Raw genomic sequence first — 22374 nt, forward strand, 5'->3', positions numbered from 1 at the left:
GAGGGGGAAAAAATAATAAATTACTGATAGGGATTTGTTATAAATCTCCAAAAATAATGGAAGCAATGGAGAATATCCTCGTAAAGCAAATAGATGAAGCTGCGACTCAAGGAGAAGTCATTATTATGGGGGACTTCAACTACCCTGAAATAGATTGGGGAACAGAAACCTGCAGTTCCAGCAAAGGTAATCGGTTTTTGACAACTATGAGAGACAATTACCTTTCACAACTGGTTCAGGGCCCAACAAGGAGGGGGGCACTGCTAGACCTAATATTAACCAACAGGCCAGACCACATATCAAATATAAGGGTTGGGGGTCACTTGGGGAATAGTGATCACAAAATAATAAGTTTTCATGTAACCTTTAATAAGATGGGTAGTAGGGGGGTGACAAGGACACTAAACTTCAGGAGGGCAAATTTCCAACGGATGAGAGAGGATCTTGGTGCAATTAACTGGGACGATATCCTGAGACAAAAAAATACACAAAGAAAATGGGAGACGTTTATTAGCATCCTGGATAGGACCTGTGCACAGTATATACCGTATGGGAATAAACATACTAGAAATAGGAGGAAACCAATATGGCTAAATAGAGCTGTAAGGGGCGCAATAAGGGACAAAAATAAAGCATTTAGAGAATTAAAGGAAGTAGGTAGTGAGGAGGCATTAAATAAATACAGAAAATTAAATACATTCTGTAAAAAGCAAATCAAGGCAGCAAAGATTGAGACAGAGAGACTCATTGCCAGAGAGAGTAAAAATAATCCCAAAATATTCTTTAACTATATAAATAGTAAGAAACTAAAAAATGACAGTGTTGGCCCCCTTAAAAATAATCTGGGGGAAATGGTGGATGAGGATGAGGAAAAAGCCAATATGCTAAATGACTTTTTTTCATCAGTATTTACAAAAGAAAATCCCATGGCAGACAAAATGACTAGTGATAAAAATTCCCCATTAAATGTCACCTGCTTAACCCAGCAGGAAGTACAGTGGCGTCTAAAAATAACTAAAATTGACAAATCTCCGGGCCCGGATGGGATACACCCCCGAGTACTGCAGGAACTAAGTACAGTCATTGATAGACCATTATTTTTAATCTTTAAAGACTCCATAATAACAGGGTCTGTACCACAGGACTGGCGTATAGCAAATGTGGTGCCAATATTCAAAAAAGGGGCAAAAAACTGAACTCGGTAATTATAGGCCAGTAAGCTTAACCTCTACTGTGGGTAAAATCCTGGAGGGCATTCTAAGGGATGCTATACTGGAGTATCTGAAGAGGAATAACCTTATGACCCAGTATCAGCACGGGTTTACTAGGGACCGTTCATGTCAGACTAATTTGATCAGCTTCTATGAAGAGGTAAGTTCCGGACTGGACCAAGGGAACCCAGTGGACGTAGTGTATATGGACTTTTCCAAAGCTTTTGATACAGTGCCACACAAAAGGTTGTTACATAAAATGAGAGTAATGGGGATAGGGGAAAATATGTGTAAGTGGGTTGAGAGCTGGCTCAGGGATAGGAAACAAAGGGTGGTTATTAATGGAGCACACTCGGACTGGGTTGCGGTTAGCAGTGGGGTACCACAGGGGTCAGTATTGGGCCCTCTTCTTTTTAACATATTTATTAATGACCTTGTAGGGGGCATTCAGAGTAGAATTTCAATATTTGCAGATGACACTAAACTCTGCAGGGTAATCAATACAGGGGAGGACAATTTTATATTACAGGATGATTTATGTAAACTAGAAGCTTGGGCTGATAAATGGCAAATGAGCTTTAATGGGGATAAATGTAAGGTCATGCACTTGGGTAGAAGTAATAAGATGTATAACTATGTGCTTAATTCTAAAACTCTGGGCAAAACCGTCAATGAAAAAGACCTGGGTATATGGGTGGATGACAAACTCATATTCAGTGGCCAGTGTCAGGCAGCTGCTACAAAGGCAAATAAAATAATGGGATGTATTAAAAGAGGCATAGATGCTCATGAGGAGAACATAATTTTACCTCTATACAAGTCACTAGTTCGACCACACTTAGAATACTGTGCACAGTTCTGGTCTCCGGTGTATAAGAAAGACATAGCTGAACTGGAGCGGGTGCAGAGAAGAGCGACCAAGGTTATTAGAGGACTGGGGGGTCTGCAATACCAAGATAGGTTATTACACTTGGGGCTATTTAGTTTGGAAAAACGAAGACTAAGGGGCGATCTTATTTTAATGTATAAATATATGAGGGGACAGTACAAAGACCTTTCTGATGATCTTTTTAATCATAGACCTGAGACAGGGACAAGGGGGCATCCTCTACGTCTGGAGGAAAGAAGGTTTAAGCATAATAACAGACGCAGATTCTTTACTGTAAGAGCAGTGAGACTATGGAACTCTCTGCCGCATGATGTTGTAATGAGTGATTCATTAATTAAATTTAAGAGGGGACTGGATACCTTTCTGGAAAAGTATAATGTTACAGGGTATATACACTAGATTCCTTGATAAGGCGTTGATCCAGGGAACTAGTCTGATTGCCGTATGTGGAGTCGGGAAGGAATTTTTTTCCCCATGGTGGAGTTACTCTTTGCCACATGGGTTTTTTTTGCCTTCCTCTGGATCAACATGTTAGGGCATGTTAGGTTAGGCTATGGGTTGAACTAGATGGACTTACAGTCTTCCTTCAACCTTAATAACTATGTAACTATGTAACTATGTAACATATATACCAAGATGAGGTCCAGGATAAGCAACATCTACACCAGAATGGGGCCAACATGAGGGACATATACCAGGATTGGTAACATATATGAGGATTGGGGGCATATATACCAGGATGGATCCAGGATAGGGAACATGCAGTATATACCTATATACCTGGATAGATCCAGGATGGGGAACATATTTCCCTGGATTGGGAGCATATATGTCAGGATGGGGCCAGGATGAGGGACATAAATACCAGAATGAACCCAGGATAGGGGACATTACCCTCTGGTTTTCTCAGCGCAAAACTTTTACAAATATACAAGGTATAAATGTAAAATACATTTCCAATAAAATCTATCAAAGACTCTCTGCAGTATATTTGACATCATGTTTCACATTTGATTTTTTGTTATCTTTTAAATCAGTGATTTACATGATGCTCATATCAGGAAGAGGCCAAGTGAAGGTTAATCTCTCCGTGGCTTGTCTATGGCAAGTACTAAGAAGAGCAGAGGATAGTACTAGATCCCCTCTGTTGTAGTCTGGCGTTCATCATTAGTCATTGTCACAGCTGATGTACAGTTAAGTCGCTCGCTGGTGCTTCACAGCAGTGTATTATAAATAGGAGAAGCATAAAAGTGTCTTACCTTGAGGCTATGTGCACACGCTGCAGATTACTCTGCAGATTTTTCCAGAGTGATTTTGGTAAATCCACAGGTAATTCGCACTGCGGATTACCTGCTGAATTGCCATGGATTTACCGGGTTTTTTTGGCGGTTTTTGTGCTGATTTCACATGCGGTTTTACACCTGCAGATTCCTATTATGGAGCAGGTGTAAACCGCTGCGGAATCCGCACAAAGAAGTGACATGCTGCTGAATAAACAACGCTACGCTTCCGCGCGTTTTTATATACGTTGCTTCTATTTATCTGCTGCATCACCAATGCTAAATAAGGAGGGATCACATTACTAAGACAGCCCAAATTTGTTTTTTTTATTAGAGTCTTAACTTCAAAAGTGCTAAACTGCATTGATAAACTACACTGCTCATAGAGCTGAAGATGGGGGGGGGGGGGGAAGAATTTGGTGACGGGGGGGAGTCTGGAGGAGCTATATACTGGTGACAGGGGAGAGTACAATTATGACACCTATCCATTATTAATCCAATTGTATGAAAGGGTTAAAAAAACACACACACATTATTAAAAAGTATTTTAATGAAATAAACACACAGGTTGTTTTAATATTTTATTGCTCTCTCAATCCATGTGAAGACCCTCGCTTGGAAAAATAATAAACCAACAATATACATACCCTCTCTGATGACCTGTCACATCCCACGAGGTAATCCATCTGAAGGGGTTAAAATATTTTACAAGCAGGAGCCCTGCTAATGCAGCTGTGCTCGTGCTTGTAAGCCCCGGGGAATGAAGGAAATGTAGGTCAATGACCTATAGTTACCTTCAGTCGCGGTGATGCGCCCCCTGGTGGATGTCCTCATATGACCTGGAGCGTGGGAAAAAGTTCCCAGGCTGCAGTTCATGAGGACATCCAGTAGAGGGCGAATCACCGCGACTGAAGGTAACTATAGGTCATTGACCTACATTTCCTTCATTCCCCGGGGCTTACAAGCACGAGCACAGCTGCATTATAGCAGGGCTCCTGCTTGTAAAATATTTTAACCCCTTCAGATGGATTACCTCGTGGGACGTGACAGGTCATCTGAAGGTATGTATATTGTTGGTTTATTATTTTTCCAAGCGAGGGTCATCACATGGATTGAGAGAGCAATAAAATATTAAAACAACTTGTGTGTTTATTTCATTAAAATACTTTTTAATCATGTGTGTGTGTTTTTTTAACCCTTTCATACAATTGGATTAATAATGGATAGGTGTCATAATTGACGCCTGTCCATTATTAATCTGGCTTAATGTCACCTTACAATAGCAAGGTGGCATTAACCCTTCATTACCCCATATCCCACCGCTACACGGGAGTGGGAAGAGAGTGGCCAAGTGCCAGAATAGGCGCATCTTCCAGATGTGCCTTTTCTGGTGTGGCTGGGGGCAGATGTTTTTAGCCACGGGGGGGCCAATAACCATGGACCCTCTCTAGGCTATTAATATCTGCCCTCAGTCACTGGCTTTACTACTCTGGCGGAGAAAATTGCGCGGGAGCCCACGCCAATTTTTTCCGCGATTTAACCCTTAAATTTAATAGCTACAGCGCCGAAATTTTGCACATACACACTACTAACATTAGTAGTATGGAATATGCAAAAAAAAGGGGGATATGACATGGTTTACTGTATGTAAACCATGTCTCATATCCTGTCGGGTTTGGGAAGGAGAAATGAAAAGCTGGTAATTGAATTAGCGGCTTTAATGCTATCTTGCGCTGCATTAAATATAAATATACATATATAGGAGTCTCACTGACATATATATGTATATATACCTATTCTATGTGTATATATCTACTCTATTCTAACCTGTCAGTGTGATTTTACTGTACACAGCACTGATTTGCCGGCTTTTCAAAGGACACCGGTGCGTACAAATTGGACAGTAATACGGATGTCATACGGATGATGCGATTAAAAATCGCATTGCACTCGCATGACAATCGCATACGTTACATCCGTTTTTTCGGTCCAGATTACGGACCGATTTGTCTCTCGCCAGTGGAAATGAGCCCTTCGATGTAAGATTTTCACATACGAGTTCTATCTGTGTTTTTAACGTATATAACTTGCACCTATTATGACTATCAGGGCTCGCTCACACTGGCGTATAGCACTGCTGAGTACTATGCGATGTTTTGTCAGATAGCTCTCGGCACAATGTTATTCTATGGGGCTAGTGCAATCTGCGATTGTTTTCTCATGCCGATTCTGCCTCATGATCCTGAACCATCTCTCTCATCCTGCCCCATCTGTCTCCATCCTTCCCCATCTGTGTCCATCCTGCCCCATGTCCCCATCCTGCCCCATGTTTCTCCATTGTGCCTCATCTGTCTCCATCCTGCCCCATGATCCTGCTCCATGTGTCTACATCCTGCCTCATATCTCCATCCTGCCCATGTCTACATCCTGACTAGTGTTGAGCGATACCGTCCGATACTTGAAAGTATCGGTATCGGAAAGTATCGGCCGATACCGGCAAAGTATCGGATCCAATCCGATACCGATACCCGATACCAATACAAGTCAATGGGACTCAAGTATCGGAGGTATTCCTGATGGTTCCCAGGGTCTGAAGGAGAGGAAACTCTCCTTCAGGCCCTGGGATCCATATAAATGTGTAAAAGAAAGAATTAAAATAAAAAATATCGCTATACTTTACCTCTCCGACGCAGCCGGGACCTCAGCGCAGGAACCGGCAGCGTTGTTTGTTTAAAATTCCCGCTTTTACATGGTTACGCGAACTCCCGGCTTGTGATTGGTCAGGGCGCCCATGTTGCCGGGCCGCGGACCAATCACAGCAAGCCGTGACGAAAATACGTCACGGCTTGCTGTGATTGGTCCGCGTCCCGGCAACATGGCCGCCATTAACCAATCACAAGCCGTGACGTCACGGGAGGCTGGACTTGCGCGCTTTTGAAAAAGCGCGCGTGTCCAGCCTCCAGTGACGTCCCGGCTTATGATTGGTCACGGCGCCATGTTGCCGGGACGCGGACCAATCACAGCAAGCCGTGACGAAAATACGTCACGGCTTGCTGTGATTGGTCCGCGGCCCGGCAACATGGCCGCCATTAACCAATCACAAGCCGTGACGTCACGGGAGGCAGGACAAGCGCGCATTTTAAAATTGCGCGCGTGTCCAGCCTCCCGGCTTGTGATTGGTTGATCGCGGCGCAACCAATCATAAGCCGGGACGTCACTGGAGGCTGGACACGCGCGCTTTTTCAAAAGCGCGCAAGTCCAGCCTCCCGTGACGTCACGGCTTGTGATTGGTTAATGGCGGCCATGTTGCCGGGACGCGGACCAATCACAGCAAGCCGTGACGTATTTTCGTCACGGCTTGCTGTGATTGGTCCGCGGCCCGGCAACATGGGCGCCCTGACCAATCACAAGCCGGGAGTTCGCGTAACCATGTAAAAGCGGGAATTTTAAACAAACAACGCTGCCGGTTCCTGCGCTGAGGTCCCGGCTGCGTCGGACAGGTGAGTATAGCGATATTTTTTATTTTAATTCTCTCTTTTACACATTTTAACAATGTTAAAATGTGTAAAAGAGAGAATTAAAATAAAATGTTGTTCCGATACCCGATACCCGATACCACAAGAGTATCGGAATCCCGGTATCGGAATTCCGATACAGCAAGTATCGGCCGATACCCGATACTTGCAGCATCGGAATGCTCAACACTAATCCTGACCCATGTGTTTCTATCCTGCCCCATATCTCCATCCTGCACCATCTGTCTCCATCCTGCCTCATGATCGTGCTCCATGTGTCTACATCCTGCCCATGTCTCCATCCTGCCCCATGTCTCTATCCTGCCCCATGTCTCCATCCTGCCCCATGTCTCCATCCTGCCCCATCTGTCTCCATCCTTCCCCATCTGTGTCCATCCTGCCCCATGTCCCCATCCTGCCCCATGTTTCTCCATTGTGCCTCATCTGTCTCCATCCTGCCCCATGCTCCTGCTCCATGTGTCTACATCCTGCCTCATATCTCCATCCTGCCCCATGTCTCCATCCTGCCCCATGTGTTTCCATCCTGCCCCATGTGTTTCCATCCTGCCCCATGTGTCTCCTTCCTGCCCCATGTGTCTCCTTCCTGCCCCATGTGTCTCCTTCCTGCCCCACGTGTCTCCTTCCTGCCCCACGTGTCTCCATCATGCCTCATCTGTGTCCATCTTGCCCCATGATCCTGCTCCATGTGTCTACATCCTACTTCATGTCTCCATCCTGCCCCATGTGTTTCCATCCTGCACCATGTGTCTCCATCGTGCCCCATCTGTCTTCATCGTGCCCCATCTGTCTCCATCCTGCCCCATGTGTTTCCATCCTGCACCATCTGTCTCCATCGTGCCCCATCTGTCTCCATCCTGCCCCATGATGACATACTGCAGGATCATGGGGCAGGAAGGAGACAGATGAGGCAGGATGGAGAAACATGTGCTGTCGAAACATATTTGTGGATTGCCACTATTAATAAAAATAAAAAATAAAAACGTTCTCCTCACGCTCCAGCGGCGATGTTCCCTCCAGGCATTTCAAGCACGGACTCACTGGCGAATGACAATGACGTCATATGCCAGCGACGTGTGCGCTGACGTCAGCTGCCAGCCTCTGATTGGTTGGGGCTTTTAACTATTGCCATTCAGGCCCCCACGGCAATAGAGTTTAACTGAACCTGTGTCTTGGTTTCGAACACAGGTTCATTTACTGAATCCTGCCGCTGGGGGCCAATGAGCAGAAGAGAGGGGACCCGATGCTGGCCCCCTCTGCTTATCGGGCCCCATAATCCAGTAAGGGCAGTAATGCCCTGATGGCGGCCCTGATTGTCCCGATTATCTCGCATGAGAGAATATACAATAGTGTGACCCTGGTCTAATGACTTTTCTCGTGGCTGTATATTTTTTGGGACAGAGAGGTCCACACCAAATCTAGGAGACATGTTTGAGTTTGGTCCAAGTCAGTGATCACACTTGCCAATCAAATTCTATGGGTCACTTAAAAAAAATCAGACAGCACATCAGACTTTTTTTTTCATATAAGAAAAAAATGATGAAACTCTGATGGTAAAAGCTGACACACTGACCAAACACTGAGGAAAATCTGATCCAGCACTGAGGGAAATCAGACTATTTTTGTGCATGTGAGAAATCGCTGACTTGTGAATGAGGTCTTAGCTTACATATGTAGATAGCAACTTCATCCACATATATTGTAATCTACATTTTCCATGATACTTGGCGTGAAGTCCACACCAAGAACCTGCAACAAATCTGTAATATCTGAGCAAAACCTTCATGGGGTTATCTGGGACAATTTTATTGTTTTCTCACGTGGCTAAGATCTGACAGGCAGTAATCATGTAAGGTGTTTCATATATACCTTGATTTCCTTACCCTTTCAGTTCCTACAGTTGGCATTACCATCACCAGACTGCATACAGCCGCCTTTATTCCCATAATTTCATATGACATCCAGGTATCTACTTCTCATAATTATTTTTAAAATTACCTTAATGTCACTAGTCACAGCATAACTGCCATTAACCCTTTCTTAGGCCTCTTTCACACGTCAGTGTCTCCGGTACGTGTAGTGACAGTTTTCTCACGTACCGGAGACACTGACACACGTAGACCCATTCAAATGAATGGGTCTATGCACATGTGCGTGTTTTCACACGGACCGTATGTCCGTGCTGAAAACACGTCGACATGTCCGTTTTCCACCGGCAGCACGGACCACAATACGGACAGCACACGTGCACACGGAGATCAGTGTGCACTCTCCTCCGTGTGCACGTACCGCCCGCAGGAGAGACAGCGCTACACTAAGCGCTGTCCCCCCCGCGTGTGGTGCTGAAGGCGGAATTCATCTCTTCTCCCCCGCCGGAGAGAAGAGATGAAAGATCTTTCTTTTTTTTTGTCTGGGGGGGGGGGGTGAAAAATAAAGTTTGCATGTGCCCCGGCGTCCCCCCCCCCCCCCCCCCCAGTGCGCCGCCTGGCCTCTTGCCGCAGAAATACTCACCCGGCCAGCTCCTGCGATGTCTCCTGTGTCCTCTCTGCGCTGCCAGCTTCTCCTGTGTGAGCGGTCACGTGGGACCGCTCATTACAGTCAGGGATTATTCACTGACTGTAACCACGTGACCGCTCACACAGGAGAAGCTGGCAGCGCAGAGAGGACACAGGAGACATCGCAGGAGCTGGCCGGGTGAGTATTTCTGCGGCAAGAGGCCAGGCGGCGCACTGGGGGGGGGGGGGGACGCGGGGGCACATGCAAACTTTATTTTTCACCCCCCCCCCAGACAAAAAAAAAGAAAGATCTATCATCTCTTCTCTCCGGCGGGGAAGAACAGATGAATTCTGCCTTCAGCACCACATGCGGGGGGACAGCGCTTAGTGTAGCGCTGTCTCTCCTGCACGGTCCGTGTGGTCCTCAGGGGGCACACGGGCGGCACACGGATGCCGCACGTATGTGCCACTTGAGCACACGGACATACCGACACGGATATCTCTGGTACCGGTTTTTCCCGGTACCGGAAATATCAGGACGTGTGAAAGAGCCCTTACTAAGATAATTTCAGGAAGGTTATTTTCCCTACAGCACAAAACTGGTAATTTCTCTTAGGCCGGTTTCACACGTCAGTGGCTCCGGTACGTGAGGTGACAGTTTCCTCCCGTACCGGAGACACTGACACACGTAGACCCATAAAAATCAATGCATCTGTTCAGATGTCATTGATTTTGTGCGGACCGTGTGCGGACCGTGTCTCCGTGTGCCAAACACGGAGACATGTCAGTGTTCGTGGGAGCGCACGGATTACACGGACCCAATAGAGTCAATGGGTCCGTGTAAAACACGCACCTCACACGGACATTCTCCGTCTGGGGTCCGTGTGGCGTGCCGGAGACAGCGCTACAGTAAGCGCTGTCCCCCCCACATGGTGCTGAAGCCGCCATTCATATGTTCCCTGTAGCAGCGTTTGCTATAGAGAAAATATGAATGATAGTGTTTAAACTAAAGATCCATGTGTCCGCCGCCCCCCCACCCCCTGTGCGCCCCCCCCGCTGGTCAGAAAATACTTATCCGGGTCCCCCGTCGGCTGTCGCTCCTTCCTGGTCTGGCCGCGCCTCCTACTGTATGCGGCCGATTACACTCATGAATATGTGGCTCCACCTCCAATAGGGGCGGAGCCGCCTATTCATGAGTGTAAATGAGCGGCCCCACGTGACCGCATACAGTAAGCCGCGGCCAGACCAGGAAGGAGCGACTGCCGACGGGGGATCCGGGTGAGTATTTTCTGACCAGCGGGGGGGGCGCACAGGGGGTGGGGGGGCGGCGGACACATGGATCTTTATTTTAAACACTATTCTTCATATTTTCCCTGCAGCAAACGTTGCTGCAGGGATGATATGAATCGCAGCTTCAGCACCATGCAGAGTGGGTACCACACGCTCCGTGTGGTACCCACTCGCCATACGGGCGGCACACGTGTGCCGCAGGTATGGCCTCCGTGAGTTCCCAGGCACACGGACACGGATAACTCCGGTACCGATTTATTCCGGTACCGGAATTATCTGGACGTGTGGGACAGCCCTCAGTAACATTTCCCACATGTCTACTTTACATCAGTACAATTTTGGAACCAAAATTTTTTTTTGTGACGGAGTTATAAGGGTTAATGCCAATGGAAACAGCAGAATCGATTACAGGAGTGGTATGTGACCTCCCAGGGCCAGTAGAGATTGGCACCGGGCACAACAGACAGGTAGTTAGCAACTATATGGCTGTTAGTCCTTGGCCCATAAGAGAAAAATATAATAAACCTAAATAACAGTGGCATAGAGTGCAATGGACACTGTTGCAACATTTGGACCAGGGCCTCCCAGCATGTTGGTCAGATGTATGGGCCCTCATAGCATTCTAAATCCTATAAGGAAATATGTGTCCGTCCCCCCCCCTTTCAACATTATACAGTAATGTCCCCTATCCTGGGTTCATTCTGGTATTTATGTCCCTCATCCTGGCCCCATCCTGACATATATGCTTCCAATCTAGGGAAATATGTTCCCCATCCAGGACCTATCCAGGTATATAGGTATATACTGTATGTTCCCTATCCTGGATCCATCCTGGTATATATGCCTCCAATCCTGGGCTCATCCTGGTATATATGTCCCCAATCCTCATATATATGTTACCAATCCTGGTATATGTCCCTCATCTTGGCCATATTCTGGTATAGATGTGGCTTATCCTGGACCTCATCTTGTTATATATGTGCCCCATCTCTATCCTGCCCCAAGATCCTGCACCGTGTATCTCCATCCTTCCCCATGATCCTGCTCCAGGTGTCTCCATCCTGCCCCATCTATCTCCATACCTCCCTATCTGTCTCCATCCTGCCCCATGATACTGCACCACGTGTCAGCATCCTGCACCATATCTCCATCCTGCCCCATGATACTGCACTATGTGTCTCCATCTTGCCCCATGTTCCTGCCCCATCTGTCTCTATTCCTCCCTATCTGTCTCCATCCCTCCCTATCTATCTTCATCCAGCCCCATGATCCTGCTCCATGTGTCTCCATCCTGCACCATCCGTCTCCATCCTGCACCATGTGTCTCCATCCTGCCTCATCTGTGTACATCCTGCCTCATGTCTCCATCCTGCACCATGTGTCTCCATCGTGCCCCATCTCTTTCCATCCTGCGCCATGTGTTTCCATCCTCCACCATCTCACATGGTGCAGGATCATGATGCAGGAAGGAGACAGATGGGGCAGGAAGAAGACAAATGTTCCATGTGGCTCCATCTTGCTGCACAAACATTTTGAGGCTTGCCGCTTTCAATAAAAATAATAATAAAAAAACACTTTCTCCTTACCTGGCCGCGTTCCAGTGGCGATGTCCAAGCCAGGCATTTCAAGCGGGGACTCGCCAGCGAATGACAATGATGTCATACGCCGGTAACGTGTGTGCTGACATCAGCTGCCAGCCTCCTATTGGCTGGCGGCTTTTAACTATTGCCGTGCGGGCCCACAATAGAGTTTAACTGAACCTGCGTCTCGGACGCAGGTTGAGTAACTGCACCCGCAGAATCCTGCAGAATCCTGCAGCTGGGGCCCGGTGAGCAGAAGAGAGGGGGCCCGATGTGGACCCCCTCTGTTCACCGGGCTCCATACGCCATTCAGAGCAGTAGTGCCCTGATGGCGGCCCTGAGGATACGTTCACACAACCATATTTTCAGTCTTAGGGCTGTCCCACACGTCCAGATAATTCCGGTACCGGAATAAATCGGTACCGGAGTTATCCGTGTCCGTGTGCCTGGGAACTCACGGAGGCCATACCTGCGGCACACGTGTGCCGCCCGTATGGCGAGTGGGTACCACACGGAGCGTGTGGTACCCACTCTGCATGGTGCTGAAGCTGCGATTCATATCATCCCTGCAGCAACGTTTGCTGCAGGGAAAATATGAAGAATAGTGTTTAAAATAAAGATCCATGTGTCCGCCGCCCCCCCACCCCCTGTGCGCCCCCCCCGCTGGTCAGAAAATACTCACCCGGATCCCCCGTCGGCAGTCGCTCCTTCCTGGTCTGGCCGCGGCTTACTGTATGCGGTCACGTGGGGCCGCTCATTTACACTCATGAATAGGCGGCTCCGCCCCTATTGGAGGTGGAGCCACATATTCATGAGTGTAATCGGCCGCATACAGTAGGAGGCGCGGCCAGACCAGGAAGGAGCGACAGCCGACGGGGGACCCGGATAAGTATTTTCTGACCAGCGGGGGGGGCGCACAGGGGGTGGGGGGGCGGCGGACACATGGATCTTTATTTTAAACACTATCATTCATATTTTCTCTGTAGCAAACGCTGCTACAGGGAACATATGAATGGCGGCTTCAGCACCATGTGGGGGGGGACAGCGCTTACTGTAGCGCTGTCTCCGGCACGCCACACGGACCCCAGACGGAGAATGTCCGTGTGAGGTGCGTGTTTTACACGGACCCATTGACTCTATTGGGTCCGTGTAATCCGTGCGCTCCCACGAACACTGACATGTCTCCGTGTTTGGCACACGGAGACACGGTCCGCACACGGTCCGCACAAAATCAATGACATCTGAACAGATGCATTGATTTTTATGGGTCTACGTGTGTCAGTGTCTCCGGTACGGGAGGAAACTGTCACCTCACGTACCGGAGCCACTGACGTGTGAAACCGGCCTTAGGGCTCATTTCCACTGGCGAGGAAAACAGACGAGTGCAATCCGATAAAAAATCGGATTGCACTCGGACCAATGTTATTCAATAGGTGTCTTTTCATTTGCGATTTTTTTCTCAGCCGAAATCGGACTGAGAATAAAATCGCAGCATGCTGCGATTTGCTGCGAGTCTCGGACGAGACTCGCCAATGCAAGTCAATGGGTGCGAGAAAAAAAACGGACGGAATACGGACCATCCGTATTCCGTCCGTTTTTTACAGATGCATCACCATTCTGTGGCCTAGAACACTGTCCATGGTCCTGTAAATGACTTTTTAAAAATAGTTGCAGAGAAAAAAAACGGATTGCATACGGATGTCATACGGATGTAAAACGGATGGTGCGATTAAAAATCGCATTGCACTCGCATGACAATCGCATGACAATCGCATACGCTACATCCCTTTTTTCGGTCCAGATTACGGACTGATTTGTCTCTCGCCAGTGGAAATGAGCCCTTACAGCACAAAACTGTTAACTGTGGATTCACTTTCTTCAACCGCGATATTATAACAAAGTGTTTCTTTTCCAGGTACTTCCATGCTTCCACACCTAGTTCACATTACTTTTACTGAGGCCGGTTTCACACGTCAGTGGCTCCGGTACGTGAGGTGACAGTTTCCTCACGTACCGGAGACACTGACACACGTAGACCCATAAAAATCAATGCATCTGTTCAGATGTCATTGATTTTTTGCGGACCGTGTCTCCGTGTGCCAAACACGGAGACATGTCAGTGTTCGTGGGAGCGCACGTTTTACACGGACCCAATAGAGTCAATGGGTCCGCGTAAAACACGGACCTCACACGGACATTCTCCGTCTGGGGTCCGTGTGGCGTGCCGGAGACAGCGCTACAGTAAGCGCTGTCCCCCCCACGTGGTGCTGAAGCCGGTATTCATATCTTCCCTGTAGCAGCGTTTGCTATAGAGAAAATATGAAGAATAGTGTTAAAAATAAAGATCCATGTGTCCGCCGCCCCCCCACCCCCTGTGCGCCCCCCCGCTGGTCAGAAAATACTTACCCGCTCCCTCGCTCCTTCCTGGTCTGGCCGCGCCTCCTACTGTATGCGGTCACGTGGGGCCGATCATTTACAATCATGAATAGTCGGCTCCGCCCCTATGGGGGGTGGAGCCACATATTCATGACTGTAAATGATCGGCCCCACGTGACCGCATGCAGGAGAAGCCGCGGCCAGACCAGGAAGGAGCGACAGCCGACGGGGGACCCGGGTAAGTATTTTCTGACCAGCGGGGGGGGCGCACAGGGGGTGGGGGGGCGGCGGACACCTAAATCTTTATTTTTAACACTATTCTTCATATTTTCTCTGCAGCAAACGCTACTGCAGAGAGGATATGAATCGCAGCTTCAGCACCATGCAGAGTGGGTACCACACGTGTGGTGTGCCGCACGTATGGCCTCCGTGAGTTCCCAGGCACACGGACACGGATAACTCCGGTACCGATTTATTCCGGTACCGGAATTATCTGGACGTGTGGGACAGCCCTGAAACAGTTTTTATTACTTCTTGTTCACTGTAAGCACCCTTGGATAGAATATCTTCTGTCATCTCCTATCGCGTCAAATCGTTTGACAAGTGGAATCATACTAACATTTTCCCATGTATTTTGTATTCCACGACATATTGTTGATCTTGTCTTGTTTTCTTTTTCTATTTTATGTATACTCTAGTTATCTGCAATAAGGAAATGCTGATGAATGTCCTATGAGGGACCGAAAACGTTTAGGCTGTGTGCACACGTATAATGGTCCACTGCGGATTTTTCCGCAGCAATTTTGATAAATCTGCAGGGCAAAAACGCTGCGTTTTTGCTGCAAATTTATTGCGAATTTAGAGCGGATTTACTGCAATTTTCCTGCGGATTTCACTGCGGTTTTACAACTGCGGTGTTCTATAGGAGCAGCTGTAAAACCGCTGCGGAATCCGCAGAAAGAAGTGACATGCTGCGGAATGTAAACCGCTGCATTTCCGAGCATTTTTTTCCGCAGCATGTGCACAGCGTTTTTTTGTTTCCCATAGGTTTACATTGTAATCTGTAGCGTTTTCCGCATCGTGTGCACATACACTTAATTTAATCTATTTGGTCTGGATGTACAATAAAGAAGGAATCATTTTTTTCAAATACTGAGTACCAAGTAATTTTTTTGCCTAAGATCTGACTGGCGACAGCTCAGAGATCACAGACCACTCCGGGCGATTCTGCTGCTTCACATCAACATAGTAGCTGCTTCTGTTTGGAGCTGCTCTGTCAACTAGGTGAGACTGCTGATGTCATGCCGATTGACACCCAGCTCCCCCTAGTTAGACAGCGGGGATCAGACTGTCTATCAGCATGACATCAGCAGTCACGCCACGGCCCATCAACTGAGCAGAAGAAAAGCAGCTGCTCTGTCTATATGATGCCAATGGAAACAGCAGAATCGATTACAGGAGTGGTATGTGACCTCCCAGATGGGCTCCGGGCACAACAGACAGGTAGTTAGCAACTATATGGCTGTTAGTCCTTGGCCCATAAGAGAAAAATATAATAAACCTAAATAACAGTGGCATAGAGTGCAATGGACACTGTTGCAACATTTGGACCAGGGCTTCCCAGCATGTTGGTCAGATGTATGGGCCCTCATAGCATTCTAAATCCTAGAAGGAAATATGTGTTTCCCCCTTTCAGCATTATACAGTAATGTCCCCTATCCTGGGTTCATTCTGGTATTTATGTCCCTCAACCTGGCCCCATCCTGACATATATGCTCCCAATCCAGGGAAATATGTTCCCCATCCTGGATCTATCCAGGTATATAGGTATATACTGCATGTTCCCTATCCTGGGCTCATCCTGGTATATATGTCCCCAATCCTCATATATGTTACCAATCCTGGTATATGTCCCTCATCTTGGCTCCATTCTGGTGTAGATGTTGCTTATCCTGGACCTCATCTTGTTATATATGTGCCCCATCTCTATCCTGCCCCAAGATCCTGCACCGTGTATCTCCATCCTTCCCCATGATCCTGCTCCAGATGTCTCCATCCTGCCCCATCTATCTCCATACCTCCCTATCTGTCTCCATCCTGCCCATGATACTGCACCACGTGTCTTCATCCTGCACCATATCTCCATCCTGCCCCATGATACTGCACTATGTGTCTCCATCTTGCCCCATGTTCCTGCTCCATCTGTCTCTATTCCTCCCTATCTATCTCCATCCCTCCCTATCTATCTTCATCCAGCCCCATGATCCTGCTCCATGTGTCTCCATCCTGCCCCATCTGTTTCCATCCTGCCTCATCTGTCTCCATCCTGCCTCATCTGTCTCCATCTTGCCCCATGTTCCTGCCCCATCTGTGTACATCCTGCCCCATGTCTCCATCCTGCCCATGATCCTGCACCATCCGTCTCCATCCTGCACCATGTGTCTCCATCGTGCCCCATCTGTTTCCATCCTGCGCCATGTGTTTCCATCCTCCACCATCTCACATGGTGCAGGATCATGATGCAGGAAGGAGACAGATGGGGCAGGAAGACGACAAATGTTCCATGTGGCTCCATCTTGCTGCACAAACATCTTGAGGCTGCCGCTTTCAATAAAAATAATAATAAAAAAAACACTTTCTCCTTACCTGTCCGCGTACCTGTGGCGATGTCCAAGCCAGGCATTTCAAGAAGGGACTCGCCAGCGAATGACAATGATGTCATACGCCGGTAACGTGTGTGCTGACATCAGCTGCCAGCCTCCTATTGGCTGGCGGCTTTTAACTATTGCCGTGCGGGCCCGCAATAGAGTTTAACTGAACCTGCGTCTCGGACTGCACCCACAGAATCCTGCAGCTGGGGCCCGGTGAGCAGAAGAGAGAGGGCCCGATCTGAGCCCCCTCTGTTCACCGGGCTCCATACGCCATTCAGAGCAGTAGTGCCCTGATGGCGGCCCTGAGGATACGTTCACACAACCATATTTTCAGTCTTAGAATAGTATTCTGTGTATGAAAAAAGCAGACAGCATTCAAACCAATATTATTCAACGGGGCAGAGCAGATGAGCAATTTTTTTCACTGACCGAATCTGTGTGTGAAAAAATGGCGACAAACACGAGTTTAGTCTGCAAATCGAAGGAGACTCTACTGTTCTAATCTATGGGTGTGAAAAAATACTGACGCCGTGCGGAGCCACAGTGTAGCATTCAATTTTTATGGATACATTGTAATTCTGTAAAAAAGAAAGTGTAAAGGGTCTTGTAAATAATTAATAGCTGCTGCTGTAAAAACAAATTTGAATGTTTTTTTAGATGCTCGTGTGAACCTACCCTCACTTTGATCTTTGTTTAATTAATTAAAAGGCTAGTAATATTACTATAAAAATAAATAAATTAACATTTGGTATTAATGCATTCATAAAACTCACCTATCAAAAATGTGAAATTAATTAACCTGATTAGTGAACAAAAAAACAAAAAAAATAAAAACGCCAGAATTACAGGTTTTTTCCTTTCTTCCCCAAAATAGTATCATTGCAAACATCAGTTTGGTGACAAAAAAAACACATTATTTTCTACAAACTTCTGAATTTTTGTTCACTTTAAAAAAATAAAAAGGAAGTTTGCTATCACCATAATAATACTGACCTAGAGCACACTGACCTACTGACCTCGGTTCCCAGGTCATTTTTACAACACAATGAACGCTGTAAAGACAAAACCCAAAAAACGAGTTCAGAATATCATGTTTTTCACCATTTTATCGCATTGAATTATTTCCTTTGTTTTTCGGTAGATGATATGATAAAATGAACGGCGTCAATCAATAATCCATAGCTCAAATGGCTTTGTTGATGGAAAAATAAAGTTACAGCTTTTGTTAAAAGAGCAGGAACAAAATAAAGGCTATGTGCACACGTTGCGGATTCATGTGCGGATTATTCCGCGCAGAATTTGAAAAATCCGCAGGTAACACGCCCTGCGTTTTACCTGGGGATTACCTGCGGATTAACCATGGATTTACGGCAGTTTTTGTGCGGTTTTCACATGCGGTTTTACACCTTCGGATTCCAATTATAGAGCAGGTGTAAATCGCTGCGGATTCCGCACAAAGAATTGACATGCTACGGAAAATAAACCGCAGCGTTTCCATGCGGTTTTGGTTTTCCATAGGTTTACATGGTACTGTACAACGCATGGAAAACTGCTGCGAATCCGCAGCCAAATCCAAAATGTGTGCACAAACCCAAAAAGTGTAAAAAGATTTGTTTTTTTTTGTTTTTTTATAACCACAAAGGGATTGGGTGATTGGGTAACAGTGATTTTGATTAGCAGGTTTTTTTATTTATTTATTTTTGTTTTGGGTTTTATTTATTTTCTATGCATGTTTTTATTTCCAATTTATTTCACATAGTGTGTGGATCACCAGGTCATAAGACCTTCGGGGGCATTATTAGGAGAATTTAATATTCCATATACAGTGGGGCAAAAAAGTATTTAGTCAGTCAGCAATAGTGCAAGTTCCACCACTTAAAAAGATGAGAGGCGTCTGTAATTTACATCATAGGTAGACCTCAACTATGGGAGACAAACTGAGTAAAAAAAATCCAGAAAATCACATTGTCTGTTTTTTTATCATTTTATTTGCATATTATGGTGGAAAATAAGTATTTGGTCAGAAACAAAATTTCATCTCAATACTTTGTAATATATCCTTTGTTGGCAATGACAGAGGTCAAACGTTTTCTGTAAGTCTTCACAAGGTTGCCACACACTGTTGTTGGTATGTTGGCCCATTCCTCCATGCATATCTCCTCTAGAGCAGTGATTTTTTTGGCTTTTCGCTTGGCAACACGGACTTTCAACTCCCTCCAAAGGTTTTCTATAGGGTTGAGATCTGGAGACTGGCTAGGCCACTCCAGGACCTTGAAATGCTTCTTACAAAGCCACTCCTTCGTTGCCCTGGCGGTGTGCTTTGGATCATTGTCATGTTGAAAGACCCAGCCACGTTTCATCTTCAATGCCCTTGCTGATGGAAGGAGGTTTGCACTCAAAATCTCACGATACATGGCCCCATTCATTCTTTCATGTACCCGGATCAGTCGTCCTGGCCCCTTTGCAGAGAAACAGCCCCAAAGCATGATGTTTCCACCACCATGCTTTACAGTAGGTATGGTGTTTGATGGATGCAACTCAGTATTCTTTTTCCTCCAAACACGACAAGTTGTGTTTCTACCAAACAGTTCCAGTTTGGTTTCATCAGACCATAGTACATTCTCCCAAAACTCCTCTGGATCATCCAAATGCTCTCTAGCAAACTTCAGACGGGCCCGGACATGTACTGGCTTAAGCAGTGGGACACGTCTGGCACTGCAGGATCTGAGTCCATGGTGGCATAGTGTGTTACTTATGGTAGGCCTTGTTACATTGGTCCCAGCTCTCTGCAGTTCATTCACTAGGTCCCCCCGCGTGGTTCTGGGATTTTTGCTCACCGTTCTTGTGATCATTCTGACCCCACGGGGTGGGATTTTGCGTGGAGCCCCAGATCGAGGGAGATTATCAGTGGTCTTGAATGTCTTCCATTTTCTAATTATTGCTCCCACTGTTGATTTCTTCACTCCAAGCTGGTTGGCTATTGCAGATTCAGTCTTCCCAGCCTGGTGCAGGGCTACAATTTTGTTTCTGGTGTCCTTTGACAGCTCTTTGGTCTTCACCATAGTGGAGTTTGGAGTCAGACTGTTTGAGGGTGTGCACAGGTGTCTTTTTATACTGATAACAAGTTTAAACAGGTGCCATTACTACAGGTAATGAGTGGAGGAAAGAGGAGACTCTTAAAGAAGAAGTTACAGGTCTGTGAGAGCCAGAAATCTTGATTGTTTGTTTCTGACCAAATACTTATTTTCCACCATAATATGCAAATAAAATGTTAAAAAAACAGACAATGTGATTTTCTGGATTTTTTTTCCTCAGTTTGTCTCCCATAGTTGAGGTCTACCTATGATGTAAATTACAGACGCCTCTCATCTTTTTAAGTGGTGGAACTTGCACTATTGCTGACTGACTAAATACTTTTTTGCCCCACTGTATATACTGTGTGTGATATATATATATATATAATTTAATCTTTTTACTTGAGCAATTCGGTTAATGAACCATGCCCCCCACCACATTCACAAACAGAGCGGCCAACCCTATCTAGCCAACATTCCCTCACATCATACAGGTGACCTCACAGCTACTAGGTAATGAGAGAGCGTTCTACCTGTCATAATGGCCTCAGGGTGTAGGACATTCTACTGGCAGCCCACAAGTTATTAGCAACCCGCCTGGTACCATCAAGACATCATGGCTTCTCACAAGAAAAGCAGGAGATCCTATCCCAGAAGGAGAAGGACTCGCAGACCCCATAAAATGGGTAAATGTTATTGAGCCTACACTAAACAGTATAACCTCCATTATAATGCTATACATGTAATTCTTGGCAATGGGGAACCTTATATTAATACATTGGCTTCTTCTAGGTCATAAACGTAGACACCGTTATTACTCCAGAAGGCGGATGTAGCAGAACCAGGAATAACCCCTTACTGCTGTCACCGATGACCACTTCTCTCCTGATCGAGTCCACTGGGGAAGTTGAAAACAAGAAATTCAGAACTTCATAATCTGTCAATAAATCAGCATAAGGGCACCGGCATGAAATAAACGACCATGAGCAGATTGCAGTCTCTTCTCTTAGTTTTATAGAACTAAAATTATTTAAATAAAATAAGGTAAAACAGGACTTACAGTGGATATTAAAAGAAACATTTTAGAATTTCTTCCACTTTTAAAGTCACCTGTAATCTGTACAAATCCACTGCAAAACAAACGGAAATCTTTTTGGATGGAAAAATAAAAAAATAAAATTAACCCCTTTCTGACCTCAGACGGGATAGTACGTCCGAGGTCAGAACCACCGCTTTGATGCGGGCTCCGGCGGTGAGCCGCATCAAAGCCGGGACATGTCAGCTGTTTTGAACTATTAACTAGTTAAATGCCACTGTCAAACACAGACAGAGGCATTTAACTACCGCTTCCGGCCGGGCGGCCGGAAATGAGCACATTGCTGACCCCCGTCACATGATCGGGGGTCAGCGGTGCTTCTGCATTGTAACCATGGATACTGATCCCGGCTAGCTATGAGCGCCACCCTGTGGTCGGCGCTCATAGCACACCTGCATTTCTGCTGCATAGCAGCGATCTGATGATCGCTGCTATGTAGCAGAGGCGGTCGAGGTGTGCCAGCTTCTAGCCTCCTATGGACGCTATTGAAGCATGGCAAAAGTAAAAAATAAAAAAGTTAAAAAAAATGTGAAAAAAATAAAAAAAAAAATAATAGTTTAAATCACCCCCCTTTCGCCCCATTCAAAATAAATCAATAAAAAAAAAAAAATCAAACCTACACATATTTGGTATCGCCGCGTTCAGAATTGCCCGATCTATCAATAGAAAAAAGCATTAACCTGATCGCTAAACAGCAAAGCGAGAAAAAAATTCGAAACACCAGAATTACGTTTTTTTCGTCGCCGCGGCATTGCATGAAAATGCAATAACGGCCGATCAAAAGAACGTATCTGCACTAAAATGGTATCATTAAAAACACCAGCTCGGCACGCAAAAAATAAGCCCTCAACCGACCCCAGATCATGAAAAATGGAGACGCTACGGGTATCGGAAAATGG

General features: G+C 46.3%; 1 long non-coding RNA gene across 2 annotated transcripts in view; it reads right to left on the minus strand.

Moving 5' to 3' along the window:
• LOC143768483 (uncharacterized) overlaps window positions 1-22374 on the minus strand; it is a 60143-nt gene that overhangs the window by 14094 nt on the left and 23675 nt on the right. The window contains exon 1 of one of the 2 annotated variants that reach the window (XR_013213885.1): window positions 12961-13005. The exons of the other annotated variant lie outside the window; for it this stretch is intronic. This is a non-coding gene — a long non-coding RNA (uncharacterized LOC143768483). Of the gene's footprint in view, window positions 1-12960; window positions 13006-22374 lie in introns of those variants that run through there. 2 annotated transcript variants of the gene reach the window in all.

Source organism: Ranitomeya variabilis, chromosome 4 (genome assembly GCF_051348905.1).
Source record: "Ranitomeya variabilis isolate aRanVar5 chromosome 4, aRanVar5.hap1, whole genome shotgun sequence".
In the NCBI taxonomy this organism is placed as follows: Eukaryota; Metazoa; Chordata; class Amphibia; order Anura; family Dendrobatidae; genus Ranitomeya; species Ranitomeya variabilis.